We start from the raw sequence: 13916 nt of genomic DNA on the forward strand, positions 1-13916 counted from the left end.
GGAAGGGTGGAAGGGTAAGACAATTGAAGACGAGATGGGATAAATCTGTGCATCAGAGAGAGCAGTTTGCTTTGGAAGAATTCCCAGGAAGAATTGATGTCAGAGGCAGTAGAGATGGGAGACCAGTCCAGATGATTGATGGCTGCTTGCAGCCAGTGCCAGTCGGCCTGAGTGAAGTGCCAGACTCGTCGACGCTGAGGAGGCTCTCTGAGAATGGCCAGAGAGATGTCCACTTTAACAAGCACATGATCAGAAGAACCGATTGGAGCAGAAGAAGAGCAGCAGACATTTGCAGGGAAGTTTGTCATAACCAAGTCCAGAAGAGAAGATGCTCCATTGATTGAGATCCGGGTCGGGAAATTGACAGATTGTGTCAGTCCCAATGAGTCACAGAAGTCCTTTGCTGAGGTGCCATGGCTGGTGAGAGAGGAACCCACACCCAGCCAGCTGGCATGATGACAGTTGAAGTCACCACATATTAGCAAGAGAGAGAGTTGGGATGAGTTGATGGAAGTTGGTCCATGTTGTCTGACAGCGAAATGTGAATGGATTCATCACTGTTTGGAGGACGGTATAGAACACATATGAAGAACAAAAGGTGGGAGCGGAGAGGAAACCGTAGCCAGAGGTACTCCTGGGGGGAGGGGGAGTGGAGAGAGGGCAGTGCAGGGAGAGTGAGGAAGAGAGATTTTGATAAAGATAGCCACCCCACCACCAGGACGAGGCTCAGGTCTATCATACTGGAGGAGGGAGTAACCAGGAAGAGATATTAAGGAATCAGAGACATCTTGAAGGAGGAAAGTTTCTGTAAAGCAAATCAAGGCTGGATTGTCAGAAGCAACCTGAATGGAGAGATCAATCAGGTTTGAGTGAAGGCCCTGGATGTTTGTGGTCGATATCGTTAATGAGGAGAGAGGGGGAACATTGGGTGCAGGAGAGGGGAGGGGAGGGGTAGGGGCAGATGAAGGATGAGAGGGGGAGGTAGGGAGAGCAGTTGATAGTGTGTCAGAGATTACAGAAGAGTTACAAGAAAGGGAAGGATGAGGAGGACGAAAGGTTTGATGGTGATGGGATGAGGCACAGTGAGGGGTTTTTTGAGGGGGGGCAGAGGAAAGTAGACTTTGGGGGAGGTGGAGGTATGAGATGGAAGGGGGATGAAGTGGGGGAGGAGGCAGCTTTGAGGAGGAGTTGGGAGGGGTGGGGAGAATTGGAGAGGGATGGCAGGGGGGGAGATTTGAAGGGGAGGGGTTGGGGGGGGAGTTTTGAAGGGGAGGGGTTAGGGGGGAGTTTAGGAGGGGAGGGGCAAGGGGGGAGTTTAGTAGGGGTGGGGCAAGGGGGGAGATTTGGAGGGGAGGTGCAAGGGGGGAGTTTTGAAAGTGGATGATTTATGAAAGACGAACATTTATAACAAATTGGGTTTATTGTGATTTTCAAGTTTGCGAGCCGTTTAAGAATGACGGAGGTGGGGTGGAATGAATGTGAATTTAGAGCATGTAGTGATTTAGAATTATGGTGAAGAGGAACAGGTTGAGATGGTTTGGTCATGTGTTGAGGAAGGATGAAAGTGACTGGTTGAGAAGAGTGATGGAAGTTAATGTAGAAGGAAGTAGAGGACGGGGAAGACCGAGAAAGACTTGGCTAAAGATGGTGGAAGAAGAAATGTGGGCAAGGGGGTTAACAAGGAGAGATGCAGAAAATAGGGCAAAATGGAGAAGATTGTCATGGGGACCGCAAGGCTAACCCCCGCTCTAGCATGGAAAATGGCCTTAAAATGCATGTTGTTGTTGTTGTTGTTGTTGTAGTGATTTAGAATTAGAAGAGATTGAATTTTTTTTTGAAGTGGGATTGAAAAAAGCCTTTTAAATAGGAAGAAAAACAGCATGTTGTAATATACGACTGAATAAAACATTCCAGGGGAAAGTTTAAACATATTTAAACAGAACCGTGAAGAACGATCTAATATTCACAAAAATACCAACGGGGAGAGGGAGCTTCGAGGGACAACCACGAGTCACGTGAACAGGGCAAAAGGTGTCAGCCAAAGGAACAGGGAAAAATAGATCTGGAGAATGGCGTGAAAATGGGGGTGAAATGGGGTGAATGAAACATGTGGTCGAAGAATGAACGAACAAAAAAAAACAAAGGAAATGTTTTTTTGTTTGTTTGTTTTTTAAGTTAAAAATTTAAACAAGGAAGTATGGGGTGAAAAGACTGGGCAAAAACTGAGAGAACGAGAGTAGAAGGACCACAATCGACCACTGAGAGAAAACAAAGCCTCAAGGTAGAAGCTTCAAGAACTAGTCTGCAAAATAACGCGGCACGAAATACTCGACTATTTTAGACAGGTATGAAAGATTAACATCGATAATCTTCCTCAGGACGCACTATAGGTACACACACATATGATAAATACAGTTTCGACAAAAATACAATTGTGAACAATCACAGTCACGTGAAAAAGTAAGTACACCCCATATAAAGTTTTGACTTTTTAACCATATTTCAACATACAGCTATTTGATCTTCATTTCAACAATATTCATAGATAAAGGTGATATAATACAACAAATATCATGAAACATTTACATTTTGTAGTCCATTGTATAATTTAAATAAACATAAATGCAAATTTCGCATGTGGAAAAAGTAAGTACACCCCTACATTTATCACTACTTCAAATACCTAAAATTAGAATCAGGTGCACCAGCTCAGGTGCAAATGATTAGAACATCGTTAGAGAGGATCTTGGAGGAACCTGTCTTATTTAAACCTCAGACATTTAGTTTGGTTTGCTCTTTGTTGTTGAAGTGTGCGGCATCACCATGCCTAGATCAAAAGAGCTCTCTGAGGCCTTTAGAAAGAAGGTTATAGATGCCTACGAGTCTGGGAAGGGATTGAAAAAGATCTCCAAACAATTTGAAATCAATCATTCGACTGTCCGGAAGATCATCTACAAGTGGAGAAGATTCCAAACAACTGCCAACTTGTTCAGGCCAGGCCGCACCAGCAAGTTCAGCCTGAGAGCAGACCGCAAGATGCTGAAATAAGTCTCTAAGAACCCCAGAATGTCATCACGGGACCTACAGATAGCTCTTGCCACTGTTGATGTCAAAGTGCACGAGTCTACCATTAGAAAGAGGCTGCACAAATTTGATCTACATGGGAGGTGTGCCAGGAGGAAACCTTTGCTGTCCAGAAAGAACATCAGGGCAAGACTAAAGTTTGCTAATGAACACCGAGGCAAAGACCAGCACTTCTGGAACAATGTGCTCTGGACAAATGAGTCAAAGGTAGAGCTATTTGGCCACAGTACCAGAAGACATGTTTGGCAAAAACCAAAGACAGCATTTGACTACAAGAACCTGATACCACCTGTAAAGCATGGTGGTGGAAATATTATGGTTTGGGGCAGCTTTGCTGCATCAGTGCCTGGGCAGCTCACCATCATAGAATCCACTATGAATTCTTCATTGTACCAGAGGGTGCTTGAGGATAATGTGAGGCCATCTGTCGGAAAGTTGAACCTCAACCGAGGGTGGACCTTGCAACATGACAATGACCCTAAACATACCAGTAAATCCACCAAAGAATGGCTGAAAAGAAAGAAATGGAGGGTTCTGGAATGACCGAATCAAAGCCCGGATCTAAATCCCATCGAGATATTGTGGGGGGATTTGAAACGAGCTGTGCATGCAAGAAACCCCTCAAACATCACACAGCTGAAAGAATTCTGCATGGAGGAGTGGGCAAAAATTTCTCCCAGTCGATGTCAGAGACTGGCAGACAGTTATAAGAAACGCCTACTTGAGGTTGTTTCTGCCAAAGGGGGCAATACCACCTATTAGAGCCAAGGGTTTACTTACTTTTTCCACATGCGAAATTTGCATTTATGTTTATTTAAATTATATAATGGACTACAAAATGTAAATGTTTCATGATATTTGTTATATTATATCACCTTTATCTTTCAATATTGTTTAAATGAAGATCAAATAGCTGTATGTTGAAATATGTTGAAAAAGTCAAAACTTTACATCGGGTGTACTTAGTTTTTCACGTGACTGTAACTTCGAGCGTGCGTGAAGATCCAAATCCACACCTTTCGCCACAGAAGATCTAAATCCACACCTTTAACCAAGTCTTTCTCGGTCTTCCCCGTCCTCTACTTCCTTCTGCATTCATTTCCATCACTCTTCTCAACCAGTCACTTTAATCCTTCCTCAACACATGACCAAACCATCTCAACCTATTTCTCTTCACAGCATCCATCACAGGCTCCATTCCCATCATCTTTCACAATTCATCATTTGTCTTCCTCTCTCTCAACGATACTCCACACATCCACCGAAGCATTCGCATTTCCACCCTTTCCAGCCCTCGTTGCTGCTCTACGTTCATTACCTATGTCTCTCTCCCATAAATCATAACACTTCTCACACATGCAGCATACACCTTTCCCTTCAGCTTCAACGACACTCCCCTCCTCATCAGCACGCGACTCAGTTCCCGAAACCTCTTCCATGCACATCTCACTCTCGCAACCATTGCTGAGTCTGATCCACCTTCTCCATTCAGCATGTCTCCTCAGAAGCAAAATGTTTTCACACCTTCCAGCTTCACGCCATCTCCAAGATCCAACTCAACATTTCCTCCACCTGCAGCACCCTCTGTGCACACCTTACACTTGAATGTAGCTGCCACACTGGTTAATGACCCTCTCAAACCACTACATTTTTGATGAACCCACGCAGCACACATTGTACATTGAATGGAGTTCACTCCGACACCCTTCCTACACACAGCACAGGGCCACTTCCCAGTTCTTTCCACCTCACCACATGCTTTACCACTTGCCATCACCTTCGTCTTTCCGATATTCACCTTCAGACCTTTTGTCTCCACACATTTCTTCCACTTGTTCATCTTCTCCTTCAGTCCATCCATACTTTCCGCAATCAACACCAGATCATCTGCATACAACAACTCCCACGGTAAACCCTCCTTTACGTTCCAAGCCAGCACCTCCATCACAGCTACAAATAGCAGTGGACTTAGTACCGACCACTGATGCACTCCCACCTTCACCTCAAACTCACCACTGTTCCCGTACTTCGTCCTTACAGCTGTGTGCGTTCTCTCGTACATTGCCATCACTACTCTGATCAACCATTCCTCTACTCCTAACTTCCTCAATGCCCATGTCACTACTTCACGTGGAACCCTATCAAATACTTTCTCCAGATCAACAAACCCAAGAAACAACTTCTTCCTCTTCTCCATGCACTTTCAAGAAAAGGTGCTGCTGTAAGGTGCTACCTTACAATAAAAAGCGCGTTGGTCGTTCCTCTTCCTGGCATAAATCCAAACTGTATTTCGTTGATCTTTACTTTCTTCCTTATCCTTCTCTCCAACACCCTTTCCAATACCTTCATTCCATGCTCCAATAACTTTATCGTTCGATACGAACAACAGTCCAGAGGGTCACCTTTCCCTTTGCATGGAGGGACGAGGGTACTCAGTTTCCAATCCACTGGAATGTGGCATTCTTTCACGACCAGATTACAGATCTCTGTCATTCTCTTCACACCCCAACTTCCCGCTGCCTTCAACATATCTCCCACAACTCCCGTCGGCCCTCTCGCTTTTCTAATCTTCATTGCTTTTATCGCTTCTTCAACTTCCTTCTCAGTTATCTTCTCTGCCGGTCCTAAAACTGGGTTACTCTCTGTGTTTCCATCCCAATTCATTCTCTGCATTCAACAGCATTTCCATATATCTCTTCCATCTTCCTTTAATTCCATCTGGGTCCACAACGATTTGTCCCACTTCATCCTTCAAGCAACTCACCCCCATCACATCACACCTCTCTTTCGCTATCTGCTTTGCAATCGTGGATACTGCTCTCTGACCCTCTTCCGAATCCAAGCATTCTCCGAACATTTACCTACATGCCTCCTGCGCCTTTGCTACCTCTTTCTGTGCAGCCTTCTTGGCTGCCTTATAACTTTCATGCTCTGCCTTTTCTGCCCCCGTACCTTTCGCCTTCTGCCACTCCTTGAACTTCTTCCTCTTCTCGTCAATCCTCTTTCCAACTTCATCATCCCACCACCATGTTTCCGAGTGCCTCGGTGGTCCTTTTGTCCATCCACATACCTCACCAACTGCTCCCAACAGACTGTCTTTCATTGCCATCCAACCACTTTTAAGCTCAACCACATCATCCTCTACCACACTCAGCCTCTCTTTTAATGCCTCCCTCACTGTCACCTCTTTCAACCTCCACACCTTCATTCTCGGTTGGTACTTGACCCGCCGAGCTCTCCTTGCACCTTTCACCCTTATGTTGCAGACAACCAAGTGGTGATGTGAAACAGCCTCCTACCCCTGGATCACCTTTGTGTCCCGGAGGTGCCCCCTATCTCGCCTATGCACCATCAGGTAGTCAACGGTTGTCGTCGACTCACCTGACGTATATGTAACAAGCTTATTATCCCCTTTCTGGAACTGAGTATTACAAATCAACAAATCAGCTCCATCAGCAAACTCCAAAATCCTTTCACCTTCTCCATTCTTCACACCATATCCGTAACCCCCATGAACTCCCTCAAAACCGTCCATACTCCTTCCCACATGTCCATTTAGGTCTCCTCCTACCACAACAACTTCCTCATCTTTCACGTTTTCCATCAGCTTCTCAATTGCACACCAGAACTTGTCCTTCTCTTCATCGCTCCGACCGACCTGTGGAGCATATCCCGAGATGACGTCCACCAAGAGCTTTCCAATCATCACTTTCACCATCATCAACCTTTCACTCACTCTCGTCACACTGACGACACTGTCTACAAACTCCTCAGAAAACAGGATACCAACACCATGCACGCCTTCTGGGCACCCTTGCCACACAAACTTGTATTTCTGTCCCTGCCTACCCTTCACCATTCTCACACCACTTCCCTTCCATCTCGTCTCCTGCGCACAACATATGTCCACTCTTCTTCGAACCAATACTTCCACCACTTGTATTGATCTCCCTGTCATTGTCCCGACATTCCATGTCCCAAACCTCAGAAACCAATCTCCACGTGGGGCATCAGACGTTTCGTCGTCATAAATGGAGTGATTTCCACCCTTGCTTCAATCGGGTTCCCCGCCTTGAGTTTTGACTTTCAAGTGTGGTCCCCCACGGGGTACTTCGGGCTGTACCCTCTCCATATGTAATTGTCATTGTCATGGTTCCCTTTTTGAGGCAATGTTTTATGGCTGGATGCCCTTCCGGATGCCAACCCTTTTAGTCGCCTTTTGTACCTATTCTAAACGGTATACCTATTTGGTGTATCTATTCTAAACTGGGGTACACACCTTAAATTAAATTAATTTAATACCTCGACATTCGCAGTCCAAATATTTGCGGCCCCCTCGTATTTGCCGTTGATAAAATGCAACCTGCTTCCACATTAGTGGCCCTGTGCTTCCCTATTCACGGTTTTTGCGGACACAAAAAAACACATCTTCCATGAGCTGCCATGAGCATAACACAGGTCTAAAACATATTGTCGCGTGATTGCCCCTTGGTTAAGACCATGGGATCGCGTATGGACTCGAGCTTACTTGGAGGCGTTTATCCCAGTTGATAGCGGACCAATACACGAGCCAGGATGAACTTTGCCGACATACATTCATGGCTGCAGGCGTCTTCAACCTGAAATCAATTAATAACAACCAAAAACGGATGTAAAATGTACAAAAGGAATGATTTATTGAACGGAACCCAAGAACAAGGAAACGCGACAGTAAATAAATAATGTTCCTAAGTCGGGATTCCGCACACAGACTTCATATACAGGACGAATGGAAGAATAATAAAATTAATGTCTCGTTATGTTTGTGAATGTGAGCTTATCTCAGTCTGGCAGTGTCAGAGGTCGTCTGGCTCGAGTGCGTCGTCCGATGCAGCTCCGGTTGGCGCGAACTGCCTGGTCTTTGGTGCAGAGCAGCCCTCGGTGCGCCCGCGCGATCGCTCGTCAGCGCTCTAACACAAGCCTCGCTCGTCGTTTGTATGCAAATGCAGGGAAAGAGAATCGCCGGCGCTGGTCCCTCCACCAAAGTTCAAAGGCAAGAACAGGTCAAATGTCCAAAGGCAAGAACAGGTCCAGCAAGAAGGGACAGTCAAGGGAAGGCAAAAGGCAAAGGGAAGAGCTGGGCAGGAAGGAACCAGGAACGAGAATTCAAGGGAAGAGCTCAGGGCAGGAAGGAACCAGGAACGAGAAGGCAACGGTAGAGATCAGGGCAGGAAGGGACCAGGCACGAGAAGGGAAAATGTCTGCCGCTCCAACTCTCTTGTTCGGCGTGCTCTCATGTCATCCGGGCCTCTCCACCAACCAGCGGGTCGCTTGTTACGTCCTCCTTCGCGCCCTCCACACCGACTGGCCGAATGTTCGCGCCTTACGCACTGATTGGCCGAGGTGTCATCGGTCTGTGGCCAATCAGTGTGTCGCTCCTTCACCTTCCTTCAATCAAGAGCCCTCCTGTGCGTGGCTATTGCCTGCCTTGCACGATGTTTCATTGCCATGGTGGCGTACTGCGCAGCTGCTGCCTGTTGGTTTTTCCGGTCAGTCATTGTAAGGGGGGTGGGGGGGAATTGAATTAGTGTGCACACTAAGGGCCTACCTAAGTGTCTATAAGAGTGCATTGCCATAAGGGGCACTGGTATGTTCACAGAGGGAACGACACACAATGGAGTTAGCATATTCCCTAATTCTATTTACCAAGCCCCGCCCCTTCGTGGCGGGGACACTGATACGCAGCTGACCGACATACGGGCTACATGTCCTCTACGTATTTACATCGAGGTGGTTCAAGCTACGCACGACAGACGAAGCATGATACCAACTCAGATCTACCTAAATCTATATATGTCTACCCCAAAATTCATAACAATATCTTCCACCAGCCACGCATAAATCAGCTGGACCTATGCAAAAAACATATCTTCCACTATTCACACTATAAACCTAGCTGCACTACATGTCCCACTATTTGCACGATAAACCTAGCTGCACGGCATGTCCCACTATTCACACTGTAAACCTAGCTGCATGGCATGTCCCACTATTCACAATATAAACCTAGCTGCACAGCATGTCCCACTATTCACACTGTAAACCTAGCTGCACAGCATGTCCCACTATTCACAATATAAACCTAGCTGCACAGCATGTCCCACTATTCACACTGTAAACCTAGCTGCACAGCATGTCCCACTATTCACAATATAAACCTAGCTGCACAGCCTGTCCCACTATTCGCACTATAAACCTAGCTGCACAGCATGTCCCACTATTCACACTGTAAACCTAGCTGCATGGCATGTCCCACTATTCACAATATAAACCTAGCTGCACAGCATGTCCTACTATTCACACTATAAACCGAGCTGCATGGCATGTCCCACTATTCACACTATAAACCTAGCTGCACAGCATGTCCCACTATTCGCACTATAAACCTAGCTGCACAGCATGTCCCACTATTCACACTATAAACCGAGCTGCACAGCATGTCCCACTATTCACACTATAAACCTAGCCACATGGCATGTCCCACTATAAACCGAGCTGCACAGCATGTCCCACTATTCGCACTATAAACCTAGCTGCACAGCATGTCCCACTATTCGCACTATAAACCTAGCTGCACAGCATGTCCCACTATTCGCACTATAAACCTAGCTGCACAGCATGTCCCACGATTCACACTATAAACCGAGCTGCACAGCATGTCCCACTATTCACACTATAAACCTAGCCACATGGCATGTCCCACTATAAACCGAGCTGCACAGCATGTCCCACTATTCGCACTATAAACCTAGCTGCACAGCATGTCCCACTATTCGCACTATAAACCTAGCTGCACGGCATGTCCCACTATTCACACTATAAACCTAGCTGCACAGCATTTCCCACTATTCACACTATAAACCGAGCTGCACAGCATGTCCCACTATAAACCTAGCTGCACGGCATGTCCCACTATTCGCACTATAAACCTAGCTGCACAGCTTGTCCCACTATTCGCACTATAAACCGAGCTGCACAGCATGTCCCACTATTCACACTATAAACCTAGCCACATGGCATGTCCCACTATAAAGCAACGGTATATACACTATGAACATTACTAGATGTTCATAGTGTATACCGTTGCAAATGAACACTACTAGGAATTTCACCACGAGGAATTTAAGGAAAGAAGAGGGAGATTGAATGAGGTGGATTTGGGGTGTATTAACGGGGGTAGAAAATATCAAGGTTTTGGATGGGGGAAGATAAGAGGTGGTGGTGAACAGCTCTTTTAAAGCCCTTGAGGGAGGAGTGGGATTGAATGAGCATGTGGGAGTTTGTTCCAGAGGCGGAAAAAAAGAGGAATAAAAGGGTGAAGGTGAGCAGAGAGTCTTTATTTTGGCAGTTTCACCAGAAGAGGGTTGCTGGTAGTTCTTGTGCATCCTGCAGGAATATTTTGGGGACAGAGCACAGACAAAGCAGGGGGAGCTCGGCAAGAGAGGTGTCGGTAGAAGACAGAAAGACCACCAACCTGTCTGCGGTGAGTGAGTGAAAGGCCCTCGGAGTTAGCTTCATCGCGGGAGATTCAAATGATTCTGAAAGCCTTGGTTTCGACAGCGGTGAGGCAAGAGGACCATCCGAGAGGGGAGAGCAGTACTCCATCAAGCTGCAGATGAAAGCTTTGTATGTGGTGAGGAGCTCAGAGGTGCCAAGGAAGGACTTCGCATGATGGAGGATGCCGAGTCGGTGACTGGCTATGGAGGCCAGATTGGAAATGTGTTTTTTCCCAGGAAAGATCATGGCTGATAGTGAGGCCCAAAAGCTTGAGTGACAGAACTTCTTTAAGAGGATTGTTGAGAAAGTAGATGGGAGGGTTGTCCAGATGGTCATTTTGGAGAGACTTGAAGAATAGTGAGTGAGAGAGAATTCATTTTCATTTTGGTGAATAGTAAGAGTGTGAGATTTGTCAGGATTGGAAGACATGTTCCACTTGTTTGACCAGTCTGTGGTTTTGTCCAGGTCTGCAGAGAGTGAAGAGGCTGCAGACTGCCAATCTGAGGGGTGAGATATGGAGCGGCAGAGAGTGGAGTCATCAGCAAAGAGATAGAGAGGATTTTCCCAAGAGTCGGAGAGATCATTGATGAAGACCAGAAAAAGCACAGGGCCCAGAACACTGCCTTGAGGAACTCCAGCCTGAACAGGAAGGGGCGATGAGAGAAATATATTCAGGGCCACACGTTGACTATGACCAGAGAGGAAGTCCGCAAGCCAAGCGTGGAGATTTCCATGGATACCATAGGAGGAGAGTTTGGTGGGCAGAGCGGGGTGCCAGACCATATCGAAGGCATGAGATATGTCATGGGAAACAGCTCTGATTTCCTGTTTGACATTGAGGAGCTCGAGCCATTGTTGAGACAGCAGAAGCAGCATGTCCAGAGTAGAATGACCTGGTCTGAATCCAAATTGATGATCCAAGATCAAGCCATTGGAGAAGAGGAAGGATTTAATATTAGAAGCGATGATGGATTCCATGACCTTGCTGCTTATTGGGAGCAAGCTGATTGGTCTGCAGTTGCAAGGATCTGTTTTTGCACATTTTTTGTGTAAAGCGGTAATGTTTGCTGATTTCCAAGGTGATGGCAGATGACCTTGAGCAAAAGAGAGGGTGAAGAGAACAGAGAGAGAGAGGGTGAGATAGAGCGGCAGAGCAGGATTTTAGGACCCGTGGGCTGATGCGGTCTGGTCCAGTTGCAGAATCAGAATCGAGGTTTGACAGAAACTTCTCCACCTTGTCAGGAGTGAAGGACACAGAGTCCAGGAGCAGCTGGGTTCGACTGGGTAAGGTGGGTACAGAGAGAGATGGGTTTGGGATGCAAGATTTTGAAGCAAACACAGAGTTGAGGCATTCAGCTTTTTCACGTGCGGTGTCAGCTGTGTAGCCGTTTGAGGTAAGGGAGGGGATGGAGGCGGAACAAACACCAGAAACAGATTTGAACAGATGACACCAGGATTTGTCGGAGGGGTACAGGTTTGAGAGTTCAGGCTTGAGAGTAGAGAGATAGTGTTTCCTGACTGTCCTGAGGGTAGATACACACTTGTTACTTGCAAAATTGAAGATTTTTCAAGTATATTGGTCGGTTGTGATTGTGGTTCTGTCTGTCTGTTTGTTTGTCTGTCTTTTTGTCTGTTTGTTTGTCACCGGCCTACAGGTCACAATTTTCAACCGATCTTCACGAAACTTCACCAAATGTTAGACTTGGTCAAAAGCAAGAAGCCTATTGTTTTGGGGTCAATAGGTCAAAAGGTCAACATAGGCCAAAGGTCACCAAATTTGCTAAATTTCTAAAATCCTCAATTTTCATCCGATTGACTTGAAATTTGAAGACCACTTGCATATCTGGTCACTGAATTCAACCACCAAGTATTTTTGAGGTCAACATAGGCCAAAAGGTCAACATAGGCCAAATTTCTAAAATCCTCAATTTTCATCCAATTGACATGAAACTTGAAGAGGACTTGCATATCTGGTCATTGAAGTCAACCACAAATTATATTTTAGGTGAACATAGGCCAAAAGGTCAACATAGGCCAAATTTCTAAAGTCCTCAATTTTCATCCAATTGACTTGAAATTTGAAGAGGACTTGCATATCTGGTCACTGAATTCAACCACCAAGTATATTTGAGGTCAACATAGGCCAAAAGGTCAACATAGGCCAAATTTCTAAAATACTCAATTTTCATCCAATTGAATTGAAATTTGAAGAGGACTTGCATATCTGGTCACTGAATTCAACCACGTATTATATTTTAGGTAAACGCAGGTCAAAAGGTCAACATAGGCCAAATTTCTAAAATCACCAATTTTCATTTGATTGACTTGAACTTCTAAGAGGATTTTTTTATATATGGTCACTGAATTCAACCATCATCTATTTTTGAGGTCAACATAGGCCAAAATGTCTATGTTGACAGATTGCCGACATCTCGCGAGATCTTTGTCGGCGAGGTCACGTCTTTTCGAAGCTGTCCATGCGCTCACGCTTTCGAAGCTAAGAAATTTTTTCACAATTGTGTTTTTGTCGAGACTGTATCTATCTTTCGGTGTGTGTACCTATAGTGTGTCGTTAGGAAAATTTTCGGTGTTAATTTATCGTACATGTATACACAATCGTCGGTTAATTCGTGTCGCGTATTCTGATGCCTAGTACTAGTACTAGTAGGCTTAGGCTACCGTCTCCGACCTTGTGGTTTTGTTTTCTCGCAGCGGTTCATCGAATGCGCGGCAATTACTTTCGTTCTCTGTTTCGTCCCAGTCGTTCACCCCATACTTCCTTGTTTAATATCTCTACTCAAAAAAAAAAAAACCCCCAAAAAAATATTTGCTTCTCAGTTCTTATTCGTTTATTTGTTGTTCTTATTTGTCCGTTCGTTCTTCGTTCACGTTGTTCGGGATCACGCGATCACGTGGTTAGAAATGTTTAATCTCTCCTCTGAAGAACTGTATTCTGTCATATATTATAACACCTTTTTCTTCTTCTCCTACAAAAGGATGCTTTCGTCTTGCTCACCAAATCTATTCATTCCAAAAAAAAATACCATCTCTTACAGTTCCTCTTTTCTACATTCCCGAAACTCTCCAGCCCTCCACCCCTCCTTCAGCGTCCTCAAACGTATTTTTGACTCGAAGGTCTCAAACTCATTTTGCAAAAAATGTTCGTTTCCCATGAATCGTACACTTTTCAAAATCCAATCTCACCCCTCCCCTCCAAATCTTCCCCATCCCCCCTTCCCTCCAAAACTTCCCCCATCCCCCCTCCCCTCCAAAACTTCCCCATCACCACTCCCCTC

This window comes from Myxine glutinosa, chromosome 3, assembly GCF_964187855.1.
Source record: "Myxine glutinosa chromosome 3, kmMyxGlut1.1, whole genome shotgun sequence".
Taxonomy (NCBI): Eukaryota; Metazoa; Chordata; class Myxini; order Myxiniformes; family Myxinidae; genus Myxine; species Myxine glutinosa.